Source organism: Cryptomeria japonica, chromosome 7 (assembly GCF_030272615.1).
Source record: "Cryptomeria japonica chromosome 7, Sugi_1.0, whole genome shotgun sequence".
Taxonomy (NCBI): domain Eukaryota; kingdom Viridiplantae; phylum Streptophyta; class Pinopsida; order Cupressales; family Cupressaceae; genus Cryptomeria; species Cryptomeria japonica.
This window is the reverse complement of record NC_081411.1, coordinates 426,575,098-426,598,313: the sequence shown is the minus strand read 5'-3', so window position 1 is coordinate 426,598,313 and position 23,216 is coordinate 426,575,098.

Here is a 23,216-nt window from a genome sequence, read left to right as displayed (position 1 = left end):
TTCTCTTACATTTGAAGACTATTATTCTATTGATGCATTAGGGATGCATGTTGTGTCTTCATTCACCATTTCTTACTCTATGACTCATGACTAAGAATATGGTCGTTGAACTATCCTTGGCTACAAACTTTGAACTACCTATTCAAAGTTGTTCTCAGGTATCAAATGGTTGTTTCCTTTGTAGTGACTGAGACTGTATATTCATGACATACACTATAGAATTTGTTTTGATAGTATGAATTTATGCACAAAGGACTGTGAATAGGTGCTCTAGCATTCATAACTGTCATAACTTTAAACACTTTCAAATACCTTTGGTTGTATCCTTCATGAGATCTTCACTTTATTATTTTGAGTCTTTGATATCTTCGTTATATAATGGGACTGCTTTGGATTGCAAAAATAGTCATTGACCACTACTTTTCCAATGGATTCTTTCCTTTCCTCATTGTATTATATGATAGTGAAACTATTGTCATGAACTATCCATTTATAGAAAATCACTTCTCTGATTGATAAATTATTATTTTATATTTCAAGAAGATTTCATTTATAATCTTGGATTGTGTCTCTGTTTAGACCGAGTCTTCATTTGTGGAGCTCCATTGCTCTAGATGATCTCAAAACCTGCTCATATCATTACACTAAAAGTCCTTTGATTATCTAGATGTTTCTCATAGTTTTAGTGATGTCTTCAAAGCTGTGATTGTAACCAGTTGTTCAACAATCTAGATGTAGTGTCCTTCTAAATATAAATGTTGTCCTTTGCATTATCTATGACAACTATTCATGTCTATTATATTTGTTGATTAAATAGTTCACTATCTTGTGGCTTAAAGTTTGTCAAACTTGGTTGTGACTGTATATTTGTTGTATGCATTGAATGAACCTATATCAAACTATCACAAACCCCTATTCATTGTCTTTGAAGGATAAGGTTCACTGCTAACTCCTCTCTTTGGATCAAACTTATCTTTTTGTGGCCTTTGAATTATGCATGATCACTGAACTCTTGAAACCTTATATCATCATTGTATTTGGTCACCATGTGCATAGCCTTTATAACTCTTCTTACTCCTTGTAGTTTTGTGAATGGTGACTATGTGCTTTCATTGTTCTTTTGACCCCTTTGTCTCCATTAAAATATTGTTATTCTATTTAACCACCATTAATTGCTTTTGTGCCTTCAAACATTGGCTTTCAGATCTACTAAAGATGCAGATATCAATATTATGGCTTAAACATATTTGAAGATACTACTACATGCTTTGATATCTAGACTACCTGAAGATTACATATTGATGTGGATGGATTGTAACCATGCATACTATTTGGAAATGATGCTTTGACTGTACCTCTTTCACATTGTTTAATTAGCATGATGAACCACCTTTACATTGTATGGATTATGTATTAGGCTACTATTCTTTCATTGAGACCTTTGCGATTGGTCTAAGAGTGGATTGACTGCCAATAGCTTATTCACTATGCCCTACCATGAATGAACCTACCACTTTATAATACTCATGGTAAATCTCTACATTTCCCTTGAGCATTTTAACTTGATAGTAAATGTCATGCTGCTCTAAACTTGAAGATGAATACAAATTCTTTAATGTTGCTTGACTGAGCTTAGATCATCTCATTGGCTCATAGATTATCTCAATTTGTTGTGATTATTGATTTCCCAGAACATGAAGTTTGCCATCACATTTAAAAGTTCTTTAAAAGATATCTTGGTGGTTGCACTAATGTATTCACACCTTGTAATGTTTCACAAATATAATTGCTAGAGAAAATTTATGTCATATATCACTGTTCTCACTCGTCTGACTAGGTCTACACCTAGGATTGTGCAGTGAAAAACCTTAATTAATGTGAAGTTTTTATTGACTGTAAACTATGCACTTTGAATTATATATTCCTCACTGTCAAAATATGTTACTATAGGTTTTCTTTGATATCACTTCTCTTTTGAATCCATACATACAAGGTTATGATCTTTTAGACTGAGTCATTATTGACATTATCTTAGGCTATTTGGCTTCTAACTGTTTTGACTGTCCAAACAATGTGTTCTTTGTATTAGAATTCCTATCAATATTCAAGGAAGATCATTTATTCTTTGTGATTTTATCCTTGATCATTGTTTTCCTTGAAATGCCTTCACCATTTTGTCTTTAAATTGCTGTAATATAAGTGTGCTGAAAAGTAGTCTTTGATTGAAGTATCGTGGTTGTATTTTGGCACAAGATGGTTATTAGGGCATTTTTATTACCCGCTACAGGGATTCTTACTTCTCACTAGCACATACTCTCTGAAGTTGATTGATCTGGATAACTATCTGTGCCAAAACAAAATCTTGACACTTCTTTGAAACACTCATGATCTGAAACATTAGTATGATATCTTTATCCTCTCTGCCAAGGAACATTTAAATGAGCTAGGCTCAACCCTTGTGGGAACCACATTTTCCACCACTCATGTAAAATTGATGACCACCAACATTACTTTTCCTGAATCTGCACAATAAACAAACAAGTTAGATAAAAATGAGCATATCTAGTTTTTTCTTGATGATTTGATCTGACACTTGTTTCCTGAACCTATATGATATACTAAAAGTTATGATATACATGAGGAATGGATTATATGTTTGTAGGTGCATGTGCATATAATTAATGATGACCTTCATTGATCTAACAACATTGTTTTTCTCAAATATAGGTACTCAGGGGCAGAAAGGAGACAACATTTTGATGCAAGTTGGGCAACACAAGGCCACTCAAACATGACTCGTCATTCAGGCAATGATGAGTCACCTTTCCTTGTGTGCATTTTAAATTTATTTTGCATCTGCAAATACATAATTTTTCCTTTTTCTGCACTATAACAATTAATCTCATGACTTATGTGTGACATGTACATTCATATTAATAAATATTACTTTTTCCAAGAAAATGTGTATATTTTCTCTTGTGCATCTATATTTGCAAATGTGATAGTATTCTTTTGTTCTTTCTCTTACATACAAATGTAACACAACAAAATAAAACATGTACCATTCTGTTTATAAAAACATAAAAGCTCTACATGATTGAGCTTGTTAGCGAAAATAGGTAACATTTTTTGTGACATCTGCTATATGTTTCTCTGCTAAACATCTTGACCAGCTGCCTAAGCCTTTCCATTGGGCACAGAGTTACTATAGCTTGTCAAAAGCTGAAAACACATCTCGTAACACTACAAAAAATCTGTTGTCTCTTCTCAAACCTCTCCTAATCTATTGAGTACAGGTGTGTGGTTTATGGCAGCAAGTTTAACATCTTACTATCATGTATCATGCATGTGTAACTGACAGGTTAGAACCAAGGAACATCAAAATATCCTTATACATCCATTCCTCCTTGTACCACCACCCCAACTAGGAAGTTGGTGTCCTGAAAAACTCTTTCCTTAAGAGCCTACCACATTTGTGATGATGAGAACTTAAACCAAGAGCTTTCTCATCTTCACCACGTCTTTTAGTTGAATGGGTACTCTAACAAACAAATCTTGAGGGCCCTCAACTAGTCTAAATCCTTTTTCTTGTCCTCGATTGTTAGAGTACCTTCACCTATTCCCAATGCTTCCCTTCCTTTTGTTGAAGGCATCTCCCAAAAGATTGCCAAAATCCTCATTAGGAAAGGTCTTCGTTTTGCCTTCAAACCCCTCTTGGTGCTTAGGCACATGATACCCACTCTCAAAGACCCCAAGGATGTCCTCTCAGACTCAGGAGTCTACAAGGTGGTCTGCTCTTGTGGTGCTCCCTATATAGGCGAAACAGGTCACTCTTTCAGTACCAAATTCAAAGAGCATGACGCTGACATTAGGCATGATTGAGTTCAAAAGTTAGCCTTAAATGAGCACTACTCATCCACCAAACATCATATTTATTTGGAAAACTCTCTTATCGTGTTTAAGGAAGATAACTATTACAAGAGAAAGTTGAAGGAGGCTATAGAAATCTACAACCACCCCGCCAATATCAACCACGATGAGGGGTGGAACCTTAGCCTCTCTTGGAACCCTCTTATTTCTTCCTTAAACACCCTCCACCCCCACCCCACTCCTTGACCAATTTGGACGCCCCCTCTTGCTCCACCCCTTTCCCTCATTTTTTGGAGCCTTGCTCAGTCTTGCTTTCTCTTGTTGTTTGGTTCTTGTGTTCTCTCTCATCTTGCCTTTCCTCTTTTTATTTTAAACTCACACACACAGACACACAATTTTCTTTGTTTCTATCTTTTTAATTATTTATTCTCTTGGTTATTTAAATACCTTATTTAAATATCTCATTTCTCATTTTTAATTATTTTATTTTTATTTATCTTTTTTACATTTCTAAACAAATGAAAATTAATAAATAAATTTGATATATGAGATATTTATATATTTACATATATTGATTCTCATTGGTTTAGTAATGTTTTTTCTATTTAAATCCTAGGTGACACACACACACACACACACACACACACACACACACACACACACACACACACACACACAATATATATATATATATATATATATATATATGACACACACACACACACACACACACACACACACACACACAAATATATATATGTATGTATATATATATATATATATATATTATTTTCTTTGCTTCTCTCTTTTCATTTATTTATTCTCTTGGTTATTTTCATCCTTTATTCTTTGTTGGTTGTTACACTCTTTTAATTTTCTTTTTCTTTAGCCTTTTTATCCCTATCCTCCTCGTTCCTTGTGCATCTCTTCTTTATTCCTAAACCTCCCCCTTCAAATACCCCCTTAAGTGAGTTTTTGTTTGAAATTTGTTATTTTTCATCTCTTGGCACTATCTCATCCTGATGATGGATAATAGAGTGTGATCCGAAACGTTGATGCGAAAAACATAGACACAGTCAAATCTTGAAGAAACTTCATGACTTGTAACACACTGCTATAATTCATTATAGCTATGCGAAGGAGATATTTCGTGTGTGATAGTAGATACTTGAATTCCCTATTTCATATAATGAATACATTCCTTCTATTGGTTGCAGGGCAACAATAATGTAGGAAAACTAAGAGGGGGGTGAATCACAAGTTTAGATCAGATTAAGAAAAACAATACCAAAGATAATCACCACATCAACACACATAACATATGGATTTTGGACACGAGAAACCAAATTAAGGGAACAATCACGGTGGGAGCCTACCCACAATATGATGATACTTTATAGTATCATGTATAAATATTACAATGGGGAACGTACATGCATTCAGACACACTTCCTAGAGGTCATTGATCAAATACAAGAAGGGCTACAACCCAGATGAAGGCTCACTTCCTTATAAAGATCAGACAATAATCTAGATTACATGAACGGAAATAATAGCATCTCCAAATGCCTGATTACAGTTCTTGTTAAGCACACTATTTGCACAACAACACTTCTCTACTCTTCCACACTGCCGAATGATAAATTATCTTGTTCACAAATACAATATACTCTCAGATCATAAACATAACCGCAGACACTCTTAGACACCCAACTAAAATGATTACAATGCCTATTTATACAAATCATCAACTTACCCTTAAGGTCGGCTCAACACATAAGACCTAATTACAAAATTACATGACACGATATATAAATCCATAACTGTACCAATACAATGTCAGAAAGGACATAGTGAGGACCCAAATCAAATCCTCAAACATGCTACATCATCAAATAATTTGCCAAGATCATCTAGAACATGCTATACCACTGAATATGTCGCATAACATGAAGAATACCACCAGACCAATAAAACCTTCAATAACACATACCACGACCAATGTGGACCACCAAAACACATAGAACATGATCAAAGAACATCAACAAGCAATGTGGATTCCACCGCAATCACCACAATAGCTCAAATAACAAGATTCATCATTATTCCATCACCGGAGCTCAAGAACACCAACTGACAAAATGAAAGATACGCTTGCGAAGTTCCAAATCATGAACCATTTGATCATAGGACACACATGAATTTCCTAAACATTCTCCAAAATCTGCAACTCAAGATATAATCTTTCCAGAGCAGCATGGATCAAATATCACAACTCTGCAACATAAAATATTGAAAAAATAGTCTACATACTAAACTTCATAACTTGACCAGGTGACTACATAACATCATGAAAATCATACCAAATCAACTAGAGATAAGTATCTCAAAACCCATTAAATCACATCAACACGTCTACAATAAATCATCAAAACAACTCACTGCAACAAACAAGTCTCTGCAATACACCAATTCTCTTCAACACATGAATATGTTGATATCAATGACAACAACACATTCCAACAACTCTAATATCCAACAATATCCCTCTTTGGAATTGATGGAAACATATGAATGTAAAAAAAAATCAATGTAAAGAAATAAATCAACAACCAACAATCTCCCCCTAAGATCATAAGGATCAACTCCCCCTTAGACAAAATACTCATAAACACTTTACAGTTTTTCACATGCTCTTATACCCTTTTGACAACAATGCCAAAGACATATACAAATCATGCATCTCTCCCTCTAAGAAGGACAATCTCTCCCCCTTAGGATCAACTCACAAATATGAACAATTGAAACATACACTAACTACTCCCCCGGAGCAGCAACACACACTCATCAATCTAGACATGAGGATAAGGAAATGAAGTCCACCAGATCGATGCAACTCAATGCATATAGTTCTCAGAAGGAGGGGAAATCACCCCTAACTTGTATCTCAAATACACAAATGTTTTTGTAGGCAAAGGCTTAGTGAAGATATCTACAATTTATTCCTTTGTAGGCACATATTCCAATTTGACTTCCTTATCAGTAACTTTCTCTTGGAGATAATGAAACTTGATTGATATATGATTTGTCTTAGAATGCAATACTATATTCTTAGAAATATTGATAGCACTAGAATTATCACAATATATGACAGTATGCTCATCATAAGCAACTCTAATATCCTTCAGCATCTGCTTCATCCAAACAACCTGAGTACAGTTGCTAGAAGCAACAATGTATTTAGCTTCTACAATAGATAAAGAAATATCATCTTGCTTCTTACTTTTCTAAGAAACCAACTTCCTTCCCAAAAAGAATGCTCCACCGGTAGTGCTCTTTTGATAATCAACATCACCTGCCCAATCAACATCCTTTTGATGCCACAGACCATAATCAACTATCCCCTTCAAATATCTAAAGATCCTCTTCACAATAGTAACATGACTTTCCTTAGGATCAACTTGAAATCCAACAACAAGGCATACAATACTCATAATATTATCTAATCTGAGTCAAATATAGCAGTCCACCAATCATAGATCTATACAAGGTTTGGTTAGCCTTCGAAGATTCATCATCTTTTGTCATCTTACATCCAGTCACCATAAGAGTTCCAACAGGTTTGGAATCATCTAACCCAAACTTCTTCAACAATTCCTTCACATACTTAGATTGAGATATAAAAATTCCTTTATCAGTCTATAAAATTTGCAGTCCTAGAAAGAACTTCATCTCAACTATCATAGACATCTCAAACTCTTTTTGTATATCATCAACAAACTTTTTACTCAAATCATCATCTCCTCCAAAAACAATGTCATCAACAAAGACTTCAACAATCTAAATGTTATCATTATCAATCTTGAAGTACAAATTACTATCAACAGTATCTTTACAAAATCCCGAATTCATTAAATACCTGTCCAATCTATCATACCAATATATAGGAGCTTGTTTAAGGCCATACAATGCTTTCTTCAATCTGCATACCATGTCTTCTTCATCTGTCAATGAAAATCCATCTAGTTGCTCAATTTAGACTTTCTCTTCCAATTCACCATTCAAAAAGGCTGACTTCACATCCATCTGATATATCTTGAATGTCTTATGAACAACATATGCAATAAATAGTCTAACAACTTCAATTCTAACTACCGAAGCAAAAGCCTCCTCAAAATCAATACCTTCCATCTGTGAATATTCCTTACATAGTAGTCTTGCTTTGTTTCTAACAACCTATCCATCTTCATTCAACTTATTCTGGAATACCCATTCAGTACCAATTACATTCTTGTCCTTAGGTCTCAGAACAAGTTCCCATGTTTTGTTCTTCTCAATCTGATCTAGCTCTTCTTCCATAGCTTTTACCCGATTCTCATCTTTACAAGCTTCAACAACATCTTTAGGCTCAATTTTAGATATCAAACATGTATCTTCAACATCAATTCTTCTCCCAGTCATCACACCTTAATTTTTTTCACCAATAATATAATTTTATGAATGATCCAATCTTACATACCTCAGGGTCTTATGATTATTCTAATTTTCAGTCTCTTGAACTTCTTCACCAACAGTAGCATCAACATTCACTATCTCTATCTCTACTAGATCACTCTGCTTCATTCTATCAGTCTGCACTTGCTTTGAAGTAACATCCTAATCATCAAAATCATATCCGCATGCTCTAATTTTCTTCTCATGATTCTCATCAACTTTCACATTTGCACTTTCCACTATGTTCTTACTAGATACACTAGCTTTAAATGTAGTCTCAGTTTTACAATGTGACTCTCCATGTTCGCTCAATTCAAAAGCAACAAGCTTACCAACCAACATATCTCTTGTTTTAGTTGTCATAGTCTGAATCTCATCAATAGTAGCAACTTTATGTTTATAAAGAAAGAGGCAAAGATCTCAACACTTTAGCTACAATCTCATCTTCTTCAAGGACTCCACTGGCACATCTAATGTTCAACACAAGATCATTCACTTTAGCCATAAAGGATGAAATATTCTTATCTTCTCCCATCTTCAACATCTCATACTTTCCTTTCAAGCTCTACAATTTGGTAACTTTCACATATTTATCTCCTTCATACAGGGTTTTAAGCTTCACCCAAATATCATGTGCAGTCTACAATCCCATCACATTAATCATCTCTGCATCAATCATGGCACTCAACAATTCTTCCTTAGCTATTATGTTATGTTCAACAACTTTAATCTTATCTACATTAACAAGACCATTCAGAGGAACAATATATGCATTCTTTGTAATCTTCCAATAATCTTCTCCAAGAAAATCCAGGTGGAATTCCATATGGTGATTCCATATAGAGTAATTAGTTCCATCAAATCTTGGAATCTCCTTCTTGAAAACAATAGTTTCTATCCCAGATCTCCCCAAGTGGTCAAGCTCCTTCCAGAGGATCTAGCTCTGATACCAATTGTTGATAGTAGGGCAACAACAATGCAAGAAAATTGAGAGGGGGGGTGAATTAGTTTTCACCAAACTCAACTAAATTAATCACAACTTTAGATCAGATTAATAACAACAATACCAAAGATAAATACCACATCAAAAACACACATAACATATGGATTTTTGACGTGGAAAACCCGGTTAAGGGAAAAACCACAATGGGAACCTACCCACAATATGATGATACTCTGCAGTATTATGTTTAAATATTACAAGGTGGAATGCACATGCATTCAAGAACACTGCCTAGAGTTGTCTGTTCAAATATAAGAAGGGCTATAATACATATTAAGGCTCACTGCCTTACAAAGATCAGACAACAATCTAGATTACATGAACTGAAAGAATAGCATCTCCAAATGCCTGATTACAGTTCTAGTTAAGCACATTGTCTACACAACAACTCTTCTCTTCTCTTCCACACTTCTGAATGATAAATTCACTTGTTCACACATATAATATACTCTTAGATCATAAACATAACTGTAGACACTCACAAACACCTAACTAACATGATTACAATGCCTGTTTATACAAATCATCAACATTACCCTTAAGTTCGACTCAACACATAAGGCCTAATTAAAAAATTACATCACACAATACATAAATCTATAACCAGACTAATACAATGTCAGAAAGGACATAGCAAGGACCCATATCAAATCCTTGAGCACGCTACACCAAATAATTTTCCAAGATCATCCACAACATGCTACACCACTGAATATATCGCATAACATGAATAATACCACTAGACCAATAAAATCTTCAATAACATGCACCATGATCAACGTGAACCACCAAAACACACAAAACATGATTAGAGAACATCAACAAGCAGCGTTAATTCCACCACAATCACCGCAACCACTCGGATAACAAGATTCATCATTATTCCATCATTGGAGATCAAGAACACCAACTGGCAAACTGAAAGATACACTTGCGAAGTTCCAAATCATGAACCATCCAATCAAAGGACACATATGAATGTCACAAACATTCTCCAAAGTGCACAACTCAAGATTTAATCATTCTAAAACAATATGGATCAAATATCACAACTCTGCAACACATAATACTAAAAAACTAGTCCACATACCAGACCTCATAACTCGACCAAGTCACCACATAACATCATCAAAATCATACTAAATCAACTAGAGATGAGTATCTCAAAACCCATTAAACCACATCAACACATTTGCAATAGATCATCCAAACAACCCATTGCAACAAATCAGTTCTCTGCAACACAGGAATATGTTGACGCCAATAAAAACAACATATTCCAACAAATATAATATCCAACACCTTCTATAACTACAATGCATTATAGTATAAACCTACTTATAACTCCTTAAGAACTGTGCATAAGGCACTTAGGCAAATGAAAACTTCAACTGATCTATTGTGCAACAACACTTATTAACATCAAAATATGTAAAGATTTTAGGCATGCCTCAAAAACAATGCTTGAGGTGAATCCCATTAACTGGGATTGGTTCCACAACACCATCCAACTTAGACAATTGGAAGGCATTATGCTACTTGCACTCATAAATCATGTAAGTTCCACTCCAAAAAGCATCAAACTTTGTATGCTTACCTGGCCTGCTCTTGAACTCATCCCATTTCAGGACAATGTCTCCTTCCTTGAACACCCCGTGAGATGATCTCTTTTCAAATGACCTCTTCATTTGAGCTTGGTGATGTTAAATCTTCCTCATTGCATCATTTATCACCTCCTCTAGCTCAATCAACTGAGCTAATCTTGCTAACATAGGCTCTTCTTAAATCACATCAAGCTAGTTGATTAGATCAAGGGCTAGAAGTTCAAGAAAAATTGGCAGCCTTGCTTCTTTTCCATATACAAGCATGTATGATGACATTCTAGTTGATCTTTTTGGTGTAATCCTATCAGCTCATAAGGCTGATTTCAGCTTGGTATGTCAAGCTCTCTGATTTCCTTCCATAGTTCTTTTGATGATCCTGAGCGGGTTCTTATTTGTGGACTCTGCCTGTCCATTTCCTTGAGGGTAGTAGTTAGAAGAAGTATTAAGGTCAACGCCATTTCTAACAACCCAATCGAATATCCTACTTCCTACAAAAGCAAGAGCATTATCTAAAACTATTGATTTTAAAACACCAAAACTTGTTATCAACTTTTCATAGAAGTTTAACACAACTGTCTCATTTGCCTCTTTGAGTGCCACAACCTTAGTCCACCTGGTAAAACAATCAATGGTTGTGAGGACCCACTTATATCCAACACTTGAAGGTGGATTTATGACTCCAATGAAGTCCAATCCCCACTTCATGAAGGGTTGTTCTACTTGAATGGGCTACAGGGGCATGACTGTTAATTTCTCCTTTCCTGCAAACATGTCACATTCCTTGCATTTTCTCACCCATGAATGTACATCTTTGAATAGATTAGACCAATAATAGTCCCCTTTCATAACCTTAAGAGTTGTAGCTATTTGTGAGAAATGTCCCCCTACTGATCCTTCATGGAACTCATGTAAAAATTTATCTACTTGATCAACCTCTATGCACCTTAGTAAAACACCATGAAAGTCTTTTCTAAACAGAATACCATTCAATAGTACATAGGGAATGGATTGAAGCCTATAATACATTCTTTTTTCTTTATTCAATCCATGAGGACACTCACCAGTTAGAAGGAAATGAGTCATTTCTTGTGCCCAACTAGTAGGAGGAGTAGGTACAATTGCTTGTTCTTGATCTTGAAGAGTAGGATAGATTGTTCTTTCTTTTCTTTATTATTGTTTGTGTCACCAATAAGCTATTCACATAATCCCTTACCTCTGACCAACTTAGTGACCTTGATATCCACATCATATTCCATCATTTTAGCCACCTAGCCAACTCTCTTATCATTCAAATCTTCTCAGTAGAAACTCCTTAACTAATGGGTGAGAAACCAACAACTTAATTTTATTGTTAGACAACATATGTTTAAACTTTTTTACACTTATAACAACAAAAAGAACCTGTTTTTCAACACAAGAATACTTCTCCTCATAGTCCTTAAGGCCTTGACTAAAAAAGGCCAAGGGCTGCTCTAAACCATGTTCATTCTCTTGAACCAACATAGATGATATGTTGTTAATTCTGCCATAAGCATACAAAATGAAGTTCTTTGAAAAAGATGGGTTCAATAGAGTAGGAGTAGCTGCAAGTGCCTCCTTTATGAGCTCAAAACACCATTTCCCTCCTTGGATCAACCAAAAGGAATATTATTTTTAAGCATAGAGGTTAAAGGCTTTAATAATTTAGCTACATCTAGAATAAACCTTTTGACAAAATTTATTCTACCCAAGAAGCTCTATAATCCTTTTTTGTGTGTTGGTAGGGGAAGAGAAAGAATGGCACTTACCCTCTCCTGATCAATTGTTATACCTTATTTTCAAACCACATAACCCAATAACTTACCCTCATGGAGAACAAAAACATATTTCTTTGGGTTGAGGGATATACCAAACTCCTCGCACCTCTCAAAGATCTCCTTCAAGTGAGCTAAATGTTCATTTGAATTTTTTGAATACACGGTTATGTCATCCAAATAAACAAGTACAAACTTATACATCAAACCTTGAAATTCCATATCCATGGCACACTGAAATGTATCACTAGCATTGGAAAAACCAAATGGAATTTTATTATAAGCTATAGTTCCCCATTTGGTTGTGAATGTTGTTTTAAACTGATCCTCTTGCTTCACTAAAACCTGATTGTACCTTGAGAATCCACCTAGCAAAGAAAACCTCTTAGAACCTACAACAACTTGAAGGATCTGTTCCATGGAGGGCAACATGTATCTATGTTTGAGTGAGGCTTTATTGAGGTCTCTGAAATCAACACATAGTCTAATTTCACCATTCTTTTTTCTCATTGGGACAAGGTCTGACGCTGAAGAGGTGTGCTTGATAGGAAAAATGATTATGCTCTCAATGCGTTTATTCAACTCCTTGACCATTAGGGGCTCGAGTTTGGGATTAAGAAGCATCTATTTTTGCCCCACAGGTTTGGCATTTGACTCAAGAGCTATGGTATGCTAGAAAATGATAGGGTCAAAACCTTTTAGATCAGAATATTGCCTCTTCTAGTGTACATACCTTGCCAAGCTTTAATAGCTTGTCCTTGAAGATCTTGACATTCTCATAATGTTCTTTCGTAATATGCAAACTGGATTTTTCTTTTCTCACTTGATCATCATCATTTAAGATTGAATCCAATGTGCCCAAACCCTTAGGTAACTTATTTGACTTTATCTGTATAATATGATCCTCATACCGTTGTTTGAGATTTTCCTGGTTACCACTTGAGAATTTTGCCTCCTCCATCAAAAAAATAATGACCTGCTAATCACTATCAAAAACTTGCCAGTGATCAATATTGTTAGGAATAGAAGACCTTATAATCAATTTAATATACTACTGTTCCTTAGTATTGCTAATATCACTGGGAATATCATACCGAGCTCCTATTGCAACCAATCTATTAACATGCTTATTAAAATTTTGAGGAATAGACAACATATTAAAAGCTTGAAAATCTTCTATAAGATCCCATACCCTATGTTTATAAGACTTCAAAATCTCATTTTTGGTGATATGGATACCTCTTATCTAGTTGAGAATCAATTCACTATCACCATACACTTGTAAACAACTGATACCTCTCTTCTTTACCCATTGAAGGCCATGAACCAAGGCCTCATACTCAACTATATTATTAGTGCAGCTGAAAGAAAACCTGAAAGATGCATAATACTTGTCATCATTAGGAGAAACCAACATACATCCACCACCAGCACCATTCTTTCTCCTTGAGCCATCAAAATAGAGCTTCCAAAGCTCATTTGAGTGTTGACTATCTTGTTGTCCTTCATCCTTAACCAAGTTTGGAACAGCAAGACCTTGCTCAAAAAACATATAGACCCCAAGGCTTACCTCATCCATTTTCTTGAAGGGATCCTCGTCAAGATTTTTGGATGCCCAATCATCTAAAATTATATCAGGGATATCATCAATAGGGGTGTTTGGGTCTCTTAGAATAGGCTGGTCTTCTTGCTCATGTATGGCCAAATTGGCATTAACATCACTAGGGACATATGGCTTCATATGATCATTAAACAAGGATTCGAATTTGATGGTGAACTTAGTCCCATACCTTGTCCTAAATAACATGTGTGACCAATCAGATGATAAATAACCCCCTAGCTTGGCTGTAAAATCTCTTGACATGCATATGGTAAAGTAAGGTGGTAGGTCTATCACATACACGTCCTGTGGAATTGAAAAATTAGGGAAAGCATGGAGGGTAAGATTCAAACTTCTAATTACTCTAGCAGTGTAAACAACAATCCTATCTAATTGAACTACACCCTTATTCATTGACTCATATGACAATCCTAATTTATCTACTAACTGCTTTGGCATGATTGAACTACTTACGCCTGAATCTATCATAAAGTTATGTACTAGGTGTTGTCCAATGATTAATGTAACATAGAAGGGGGGTGGCTTGATTACCTTGGACAGTTGTTCACTCTTCTGTTGAGGATTATAGGTGAGTATGACCTTAGAAGCTTGTTGATTAGAAGATTGAGTAGACATGGATTGGTTAAATAGGGCATCATATAATAAATCCTTTTGCCCGGGTAGAGCTAGGGAGTCCCACATTGACACACTAACATGAGTCTTCTTTAACTAATCTAAGATATTAAAATCACTCATACTAGCCTTATGTTGTCCTTTAGTAACAACAGTATCTCTTTGTGTTGGTGCTGGTTGTGGTTGGCTTTTAGGCTGATCCTTGGCCACCACAAGTTGTGCTCTTGGAAGTACTTTAATATTCTAAGTAGAAGAAGGCCCCATTTGGCCTTGTGCACTTGTAGAAGGCTGATTATTACCTTTATCAATTTGATGCCCCATGTCAACAACCCTCTTCTTTGATCTTGTATTTGCTGCTACAGGGGCGTATGACTAACCTTGAGGCTAAGTGACCCCACAAAACTCCTCACCTTGCCAATTCATCAAGGTGACATTTAGAATACCTTGTTCCATGTTTGCGGATTGTTGTTCATTGCTCTCTTGAGATAAATTTCTTGTAACAGAAACACTATTTTGCACCATTAGCGCTTGATTCAACATGCCATTGGAGCATGTGGATTGGTTATGTGGCTGATTACAAGGGAAACACCACTCATAATCAACTACCAGATTGTTTTGGACTAGAACAATATCCCTTAAAGAGCTGGGTGCATTGGGATTATATTGCTTGAAAGGCCTCTGGTTTAAGTTCCTCCTTTGAACTTAAGGATTAGACTGGTATGGGGCTTGATAAGGGGCTTGGTAAGGTGGTTGATTTTGTTGCTTTTTAATATTAACCAACTCATTACTAATGTTTAGTAAAGTCTTCTGTATATTGATGTTTTATTCTTTAATGCTTATGAGCTCTTGCAAATGGCTAAGAAAAACATGATCTTAAGCTGCTACTTGGGATTATATGTTGGAAATGAAGGGACAACAACTACAATAGGTGGCATTATAGGGATAACTGATTGTATATCAGCAAGAAATGGCACTGGAGGCCTAGGTGTTATTTTCCCTGCTTGGATCAAGCTATTCTAAACCCTAACAACAACATCAAATGTTGTTGGTAAAGTATTTCCCCCATTGACTGTATCATAAGTAAAATATCACTATTCAAATCCTTTAGATAAAATAAGAAAGCATAATCATTAGAGGGCTTTACCGATGCTGGAATTCAATTTCAAGTTTTTTGGAATTGATAGTTGAAGTCCATTATGTGCTCATGTGGAGCTCTTTTAATGGTAGTGAGTTGCTCCACCAATGAGAGATGATCCAACTTATCTTAAAAATGTTGGTTTAAACAATCTTCCAGCTGGTCCCATGTAGCTATTTATTTTACAGGTAAACCCCTGAACCACTGAAGGGCTTTACCCTTGAAAGAAGCTGCCAAAAACCTCTTGATGCAACATTTTCTTCAATGATGTGATGCACTCCACACAAGGATGCCACATCTTTGATATGCTCTATGTTGGGACTCATTAAAATTGAGTCAAGTTTAGAGGCCCATTTCAAAATTTTGCTCTGCATGTCAGAAAAGTACCTAAATGAATCAATTTGAATGGCCTAGTTAGAGAGGGTAAAGTGGAGCCTGTTGATTTTCAAGGGGTAAGGCTCAGGATTCATGTCCTACACCTTTCATTTGGCCTATGCAGTGATGTGAAAGTTTTAGATTTAAATTTGGATAAGTTTATGAGGTACCCATTTTGAGGGGTGAGTTCAAAGTGCATTTTAGGCACAAATGCAGATTTTATTGAGTAGCCTACTTTGAGCATTTATATCTTTTGCCCTGTTGATCATCATGAATAAATTCAAAATGGATTCAATTCTATGCATAAATGTGAGTCAGCCTGCAAAGTTTCAAGTCTTAATGAATCCATCTGCTCAGCTTTTGAAGATCAATCCGTTTGCAGTTTGTGGTTTGACTAGTCCCTGTTTCGACAGCTAGTCGGAGCCCTGTTTTGCGCAAGTGTAAAATTTGCCTAAGTGAGTGCCATGACATAATGTTTGTTCTGGGTTAATTCTGGTATAAATGGCAAGCTATGTTTCAATTTTCAAGCCTCTTCCAATCCGTTTGATCGGTTTTCAAAAGGGTTCATTTAGCCATCGTTTTTAGTTATCCGTACTTTCAGTGCTATATCAGTTAAAGTAGCTGTTTTTATGAGCTTGCCATTTGCATCCAGTCAGGCTTTTGGTTGAACTGAGAATTCAAAGTTTTAATATGTACTTCAAGGTACTTGTGTTTCAAATTTGAGGGTCTACGGAGGTCGTTTGATATTTTTGAGAAAGCCATCATGTGTTGCCAGAACATTGACTTCATCAGGTCCGCAATGTCGACAAAGTCAGTTGGTCATTTTTGGTGATTAATATCTCTTCGCTCGGGACTTTTCTTGAAAAACCATTTGGTAGAATTTATCCTTGTATATCAGAGTACGTGCCTGTCAGATGGCGAGCTCCAGAAATGTGTTTTGACTAGCTTGAAAAATATGTCTTCATGATTAAATGCGAAAATGTGGCGTAATTGCCTGAAGGTTGCAAAATTTAGTCTGATGATCCGAAAACGATGTCGATCATTTCCAGAGGTACGTTCAAGGTGTCTGAAGCATTTCGAAGGCTAGTTGCTTGAAAATGATTTTTTTTTTTAGTCGGACCCACTTTGGGGGCTGACCTGGCTCATGCTTGTGCACTAATTTTTGTGGCGAATTGTTCTTATTTCATGGCATTCAATCTCCCATTTGGCAAATGATGATGCTAGAGAAAGTTGCAGACTAGATTGTTTGTTAATCTAATAATTGCGGAGAGATTTCAGATAGAGATATGGAGAATATGGCCCTTCTTGTCCAGAATATGGAATGTGTATGGTCTAATAGTCAACAAGAGCATCAGGATCCAGTCCTCAAGCAGATATCTTTGAAAATTCCAAAAGGATGGTTGACTGTTATTGATTAAATGCAAATTCTCAGTTACAAATCAATTTTCCCCCACACATGGCATGGTAAAAGGCTTATTGAAACATGGAGCAATGAAATTGGCAAATGAATGCCAGTCATATCCTCTAGTTCCCATGCGTGGATCCTCTGAGTTGCAGGGGAGGCAATAGCAGTAGCAGTAAAAACATTCAAGCAAATGCAAATCAATCTGGCACATGGTGTTTGAAGGAGGACTGCATAAGATGCAAGTAAATTCAACTTCAGCGTGGCATCCTCCCTCACGTGCCCCCCATCTCCCAAAGCTCATGTGTGTGTTTGAAGGGATTGCAAAAGACCCAGCTGGATGTGGAGATGAGGAAGGGGCTGCAGAGACAAATTTTGCCAGCCAAAGACCTCCCTGTGCGTGGTGTGTTGGAAGGTATGCAGAGCATGTCAACGTGGATGGAGAAAGGGGCTGCAGTTTTAAATGTTTCACGTGGAAATGGAGTTTGGAGTGTAGCAGAATTGGCCTCCAGGAAAAACGTGGTTTCTCATCCTCCCCCATTAAAAGCTTTCAAACCAACGGTCTAATACCTTTTTCTCTTGCGTTGAAATTAAAATATGATTTAGCAAATGCCCTTGGCAAGCATCAAACCCAAATCTCTTTGTGAGTGACGTGATGGCTAGAGGAGAGCCTCTAAAAAAATTAATAATGCAAAATGGCAACTGCAGATCCAAATTCTCCCTCATGCCGTGAGTTGGAAGGTGAATTTCAACATGGGAAAAGCATCATGAAACTCCCAATCAAGTTGCAATGAGTAGATTATCCTGGCAACAAATATTGCTGAGACTTTAGTGACAATTCCTGGAATCCGATATGTAATAGATCCATGATTGATAATAAGCAATGCAATTTGGGCAGCATGGTGTGTTTGAAGGGACTGCAGAGGAATGCAAAGCAAGTGCAAACAAATCACAGTAATCGCCTCCCTGCGTGGAAGCCAGTGGAGAGTGGGGAGGGTTAAAGTAAATGAAGATCTTCAGATCCTCCTCTCAACGATGATATTAAGCAAATAGCAAATGCAAATGGCAATTTCTGCAGTCTCTCCTCCCTCACGTGGGTGTATGGAAATCAATGAAACCAAACCAAACAAATGCAATGCAGAATCTTTCCCCTCAACATGGAGTTTGTGCAGCATAGAAAACTCAAGCAAAATGAGATGGCATGGTGAATCCCTCTGCGTGGAGTTTGGAGCGCTGTTTTGAAGCCTTCATAAACTGATATTAGTGGCGTCAAAATCCAATCTCCCTCCCCTGCTGCATGGAAGTGACAACAATGGTTTTAAATTTTAGCAAATAGCTTTTGGCAGGTGTATGCCCAAACACCACAATTCTACAATGGTATCCTCCATTACGTGGTCTCCTATCCTCCCTTTCCTCTGCGTGACATGTAAAAAGGGGAGCAGCAATTAGAACATTCAAACAAATGCAAAATCTCCTCTCCCACGTGAAATCCTCTAGTCAATGCAATGGCAAATGCATTATGGCAGGTGTTTGATGGTGAAATTCCCTGTGTAGAGGTTGGAAGGCTGATGTTGAAGCCCCTGCGAGGTGGATGAGGCAGCGTTGAAGTCTCGAGCCAATACAAACAGTAAACCCTCTCCCACGTGATTGGTGATAGAGGCAATTGAAATATGGAGTAATGCAAAATGTAATAGCATCCTCCCCTGCATGGAAATAGAGGAAGGCGTCTTTAGCTCAAGAAAATGATAAAAACACCATTAAAGTTGCAGAGAAAGCTTCAAAAATGAAGTCCAGGCAGAAAATCATTACCCCACATTCACTGTGGAGGGGAACGTTTTGGTGTTTATAACCAATAATCCATAGAAGTATAATGTCAAAGCCTCAAGGCTATTGACAAACGGTGCCCGTTGGGCGCCCAAATGGACCCCACGTGCGTGGGCATAGATCCCAAGGTGATCGAGGAGGTGACAGATGGCGACAGGTGGACCCCATGTAGACATGGATCCTGAGGCAGGCAGGTGATTTTTGCAGACAAAGGGTGGCTTAACTAGTGAGTAAGTTCGGAGAAGATCGACGGTCCACGCGATTTCGCTGGGTGGAGATGATCGAGAGTTAAGCTTCGCAAAATGGCGAAAAGCTCAACGATGGTTAAAGACCCTGCAGGTTCAGGAGATCAGACAGCTCGTGCAACTTCGTGAAGGCAAGATGCACGTGAGTTAAGGGCTACGAAATGGTGTAAAGCCCAGGGCGAAAATGCAGCAAGTTAAAGATCGAGCAAGTCCGATGAAGATCAAGGGCTCACATGATTTTGTGACCCAAAGTTGCACGCTGGTTACCATTTGTGAAATGGCAAAAGCCAGGTGGTGATGACGTGGTAGGTCCAGTTGGCCATCCAGCAGATGGGCCCCGTTCAAGAGGCGGTGATGTGGTGCACACGTGGCATACAGGTGGACATACAAGTGGCAGTGTTGTGGCATACACATGGCGGTGACGAGGTGTCATCCCAGGTGGCGCCCAGTGGACCCCATTGATCAATCAGAGGTTGCCACATGGCAGGACGTCAGGGCACAATCAGAGCAAAATTCAAAGTTAAGTGCAGATTTATTATATAGTTGAAACTATATTAAAAATTGAAAAATTTAAATGATGTGCACATGTTGAGTGATTAATTCGCCCAGAGGTCCATTTTTGGTCAAAATGGCAAGTATCATATATCACCAGAAAGCTCTCGAGATGAGGAACGCAGTTATGTAGTTTGTTTCAACAAAGGTCAGATCTTTTGAGAGAAGTTTCCACGGGAAAAAGGAAGGAATTGAAATTCAGTTGGAAAAGGAGACATCTGGCAATTTCGGTTGCAGACCTAATTTTTCCCTCCTCTTCATATTTCCAATTTCTTCTCATTTGTAAGGATCACAAGATTTTGTTAAAAAGCTCTGACAAAATATATTTGGGGGTTTCTTCTTTCTGGTTCTGAAGGATCATTCTGAGTTAATGTAGATTCAATGATGGACATCAATACACAGATCAAAGCATTCTGATCCTAGATTCATGTTGTCTTCTTGTATGTATGATTGATTTACTAGTTTGGTTAGATAATCTAGGGTTATTTAATTGAATGATTTGCAAGGTAAATTCATGGAGATGTTTTAGGTTTCTCTTTCAAGGAGGGAGATTAAATATACTTAGAATTTCTTTGATAGTAATCAGTAATTCTGCTTGAATCTGATAACTTGGTTTAGCATAAAGATAAAAATTTATGTATGTCAGGAATATGTAAGTTAGTGAAGTCAGAATGATGAAATGTATGTGGATTTCCAATTTAGAATTCTTATTTAATCTTAGGTGACTTTGAAGCTTGAGATAAGGCACTGGTATAGTTTTGCTAGGTTCTATAAGCTTCTTGGAGATCAATAAAAAATGATTACAAGCCTTTCTTTTATGTTCAAGGTGATAGGGTTTGCAGGGGTTGGTATTTGTCTTCTCTGTAAATCTCCAATCATAGTTATGAAAAGTAATCACAGAAGGTAAACTCACCTAAGCTAGGTGAAAGCTTGAAGTGTAGAAGGTTTTAGTACAATCCTTGTTATATGTTGGCTTTTGTTTTGTTTCCTAGTGTTTCTCTCCATAAGTGACAGAGATCTAAGATTCGAGTAGGGAAAAAAAAGTAATCAGAATTTGAGAACAACACTCTATAGATGTAGTATGATCCTCTCTAGTAAATAAAGGTAAGCTCTTGAATGTAGCAGCTGGAATATAATCATGTTGGGCTAGTTTGAAGGGACTCCCTTGATTAAAAGGTACAAATGGTTGGTTCCTAGGAGGTTGATTGTGAGACATATTGTTGCTCAAGGTATTAGCACTACTGAAATTAGTAGGATTCATTGGTATTTGAGCTATAGAATTTGAAAACAACAGATTATTGTATGTTGTAATTACTGGATGGGAGTTGGGAACACTAGGTAAAACACCAACTGTTGGATTTGAAACCTTGTTAACTAGTCTTCCTTTTTGGGGGTGATAGCTAGGAATGATGGACTAGGGTTTTACTTTGCCTAGTCTGATATTTTCTCATAAGCTAACACTACGACTACTAAAAACCAAAGACTGGGAGGCGTCGGGTATGGAAAAATATTATATTGCTACTCACACCAAGGAAATGTATGGTGGCCTTCTATGAACTAAATTAGTCCAATAGTCCCATCGCATGCCAAAAACCGTTGTCATAGGGATTTGCACCTGATACAAATATGCAATTCTACAATCCCATACAACATGGGAATACTCTCAGGCCGTGGGTATCTTATCGTGAGAGTAGACCTCCATATTATGGGCTGGCTCCTTTTTTGATCACCTAAAACTAACTAAAATTCGTGACAGGAAAAGGGGAAGAAGGATATGCACAAACTGTAAATTAAACTACTAGGTGATACACCAATGATTGAAAATAATTTGATATGCAGACAAACTCACAAAGTATTCAACTAATGAAGCTATTTTAACTCACAACTCAAAAACACATGTTTGCAAAATTGATTCTTATGAAAGGTTAGCTTATCGATGTTCACAAAAAGGAGAACAATGATGTTTTCACAGTTTTGATGCAGCAAAATAACTGACACAATCACAGACCCACACTATAACATGTACTTTTTTGTGCTAAACACTTAGTAAACCAAGATAAAATGAAGGATTTCATAAAATAATATATTTTTTTTAATCAAAATGCTTTAAAAAATAACACTTAGACAAAAAATATCAAGAAGGAACTCAACTTCCTTATTGAAAATAAGGTGTTTTATGCATTACAAATCTATAGAACACAAGAAATGAGTTATAAAGTATGAACAAACTATTGTCACAACAGGTACAAACTCAGAATTGGAGAAAACTGAGTGAAGAAGAGTGACTTATACAAAAGGCTTCCAAAAATTCAAATTTGAATTTTGGCTCCTAAACAAGATGTGTTGTCACCTCTCCTAAAAAATAGGCACAAGGAGTTGTCAATTTGAAAACAAACTCATGGGGTTGAATGCAACTAAATATCCCATCAAAATAGGGATATAACTGGTTGAAACAAGTAGTTATACCCCTCAAATCACTCCTTGACTCAACCTCTACCCACTTGGACTCTCTAACTGAAGCAAAAGTGCCAATTAGGTGAACAAATCACCTACTTTTTCTCTACATGTTGGCAAATCACCTCACTTATCCCCTAGAAGCATGCTAGAACTCTAAAAGTAACTAAGCCTTTACTTTGACTTATGCTTTTGAAAAGCACTTAAAGACACCCCCTATTTTGCATTTTCA